Source organism: Coffea arabica, chromosome 9c (assembly GCF_036785885.1).
Source record: "Coffea arabica cultivar ET-39 chromosome 9c, Coffea Arabica ET-39 HiFi, whole genome shotgun sequence".
Lineage (NCBI taxonomy): Eukaryota > Viridiplantae > Streptophyta > Magnoliopsida > Gentianales > Rubiaceae > Coffea > Coffea arabica.
The window spans coordinates 31,453,546-31,456,827 of NC_092326.1; positions in this window are offsets into that span (position 1 = coordinate 31,453,546).

The window sequence follows — 3,282 nt, forward strand, 5'->3', positions numbered from 1 at the left end:
AGGACTGGAGCTGAGCCTTTGACTTTTTTTTTCGTCTTTAGTCGCTTTTCTTTTTTTCGTAGGTGTAGACAATGGATGAGTTAAATCCCTTTGTCTAGTCAAGAAACAATGGAGGCTTTGATTCACCTAAAATTGTGATATCGATTTAATTTCATCTTTTCCTTTTATTTATTGATATTCGTATATTTCTCGATTGTAGTATTTATGATTATTTAATTAATTGATTGTCTTGGATCCAGATAATTAGTTAACTTGATAATCTACTGTCAATTAAGGCATTAAATCCGTAATTGTTTAATTGCCTTGAATTAGTGACAACTGGCATGATTAGATTTGTGTCAGGAGGGATACGCGGGCTAATCTAAAATAACCCTGGTAGTGCGTTATTTGATTAGAATATGCCTCCTCTAATGCGTAAGGCAATTGAGATATTAAATCATACGGGCGTACCTAGAATTATTTCTCAATTAGAGTAGTGGTTAACGGGCATACCTTAATCACCGATACAGTAAGAAGGGGTTGATTGTCATCGCATGTTTGGCAGTTGTAACCTATTTATTAGTAAATAATTGGATTTGACTTTGCTTCAATGATCAATTAGGTGAACCATTGCTGAAGTTATTTCTTTGCTAGATCCTTAGTTACCATTCATTTGATTTTAGTAATTTGTTATTTAATTTTTAGTAGTTTCTTAGATTTTATTTGAATTTCTTTGATTGTCACCTTCTGCACAAAAATACCCCCTTTGTTACTGTGAATTTGAAAAAAAACAGTTACACCCAATTCCTGTGGATTCGACCCTGCTTATCCCTATCTATAAAAATTAACTTTAGTTGAGCAGGTTTTATTATTGCACAGGCCGACAACCTGTCAAATATCATTAAAAATTCTTTGCATTGCCCTTTGATATGTCGCTCCAGTATTTTTCAAGCCAAACGGCATCACTTTATAGCAATAAATTTCCTTGGGAATGCGAAAGGCAGTGAACTCCTCGTCATCGACTGCCATGCGTATTTGATTGTAGGCAGGCGATCCATCGAGAAAAGATAGTGCTTCATGTCCTGTTGTAGCATCTACTGTCAATTCTGTGATGGGGAGTGAAAAATCATCTTTGAAACAAACCTCATTTATGTCTCAAAAATCAACACAAATTCAGATTTATCCATTCTTCTTCCTTACAGGGACAATACTTGAAATCCATGTTAGATATTTCACTTCCCGTATGAATCCAGCTTCAATCAATCTATTTATCTCATTTTCTATCAGAGGAATCAATTCGGGTCGAAAGTGTTTTTGAGTTTGCTTGACAGGTTGTGTTCCTCGCTTAACAGACAAATTATCAACAGCGATCCTTGGATTCAATCAGGCATTTCTGAGTAATTTGAGGCAAAGACATCTTTGAATTTGAACAGCAAATCAACATATTATTTTTCTTCTTCAGGCGTCATACAAGAACTTATGTAAATTGGGCGAGGGTCGTCACTTGTGCCAAGGTTAATCTCTTTTAACATGTCGACTGTATTTTTTACTCCTTGTTCAAATTCAGAGGGAGCGTCATCAGCATCTTCTTCTTCTTCTTCAGGATCATTGTTTGTAATATGATGGCACGAAACAATACTTTCTTGACCCTGCTCTTCAAAGATAGTTTCGATCCTTACGTTAAACAATTTTCATAGTGTATAAAAAAATTGAAAACTCGTTTTCTTGAACCATTCTTCTTTATTGGAGTAGGATTTTCTTCCTTGACAACCTGGTACTCTTGTTTTTTACTGTCAAATCTCTCATAGACAGGCGGTTTCAAATTCTTTGGTTGTGGGCCAAGTCTATCAAATACAGAAGTATGTTTTGACTTATTTCCCAATCTATCGAAAACAGACTTCTTTTGATTTGTAACCTCCACTTCTTCATTCACGTAATTGCAACTTGCTTTTTTTATCACTATAGGAACAGGAGAAGGCGGTTGATAACTAAGACCCATCGATAAACTTTCAACATTATAGTCTCTTTCTTTCAATATTTTCTGTGTAGGTGTCAATCCGTGAGTTTTCTTGCCAGTCACTTCAGGAGAGAGTTTATCCAATGCATTCTTCTCATTTGGGTTATAACCCACCTTAACAAGAAGTCTATAGGCGTTTGGATCAAAACCTTCTTGAGTCCGATTAGTTGGTAGTGAATAATGTTTCACTGCAGGTTCTTCCTTGGGACGGACAAACCCTTGCAAGTTCGCTTTCTTACTTTTAACAAACTCTATTTTGGTGAGCGGGACATTTAATGCGTCATTTCTAATAAAAGAAGACTGACCTTCTTCTCTTTTTTATTTTGGAATATAACGCAAAATGGGTACTTTGGAATCGTGACCTTCTTCCCTTACTGATTCCTTTCTTTTTGCCACTTTTTGAAGATAAAATTTGGCGTCGGCAAAGTGAGTCTCGGCCTTAGTGAAAGGTTTATTATCGGCAGTAACTTTCTTAAATATACCATCTCGACAATATTTGAAACATTGATAAAAAGTAGACGGTATAATTCATTCTCATGAATCCAGGGTCTTTCCAAGAGCATGTTATAAGAGGTTTTGACATCAATAATATGAAATAACGCACTTGAAAACAACTCATCAATGAGCAATTCAAGCCTTATGAGACCAATTGCTCTTTGCCCCCTTAGTTAAATCCTTGGATCATGAGGCGGTTTTGGGAGAGTTCATCGCTTGAGATTCCCAGTTCTTTCATAGCACGTACGGACATGATATTGACAGTAGATCCCCCATCAATGAGTATCCGATTCATGTTCTGTTCTTGGACATATGCACTAAAAACAAAAATCGATTGTGAATTTTGAAATCAACTATTAAATCGTCATCATAAAAAATGATATTTGTTGCACAATCCACCGGTGATTTATCATTGATTTTGAATTTTTTCTCAAATTCAGTGCTAATTTGTGCGACTTGAGGATTTTCAGCCTTGATTACGTGACAAGAAATAAAATTATCATCATTGTCACTTAAATACCCCTTGGGTATAAATTCTCTCAGTGTCATAGGTTGTCGAACCTCTTGAAGGAGCGGATGATTTGAAGAGACTGGTGTTACGGCCACTTCTTTTTGTTTCCTTGTTGCATTTCGTTGTTTCATTGTCACTTTTGCCTTTGTCGAACGAATGCTTTTCGAAAAGATGTACTCCTTTATCTTTGGTTTGCGAGTTCTCTTTCGAGTGACTAAAGTCCATCCTTCATTGTCATTTTCAACAACATTTTCAATTAAAGATTTTTCAAGTTCTCTTT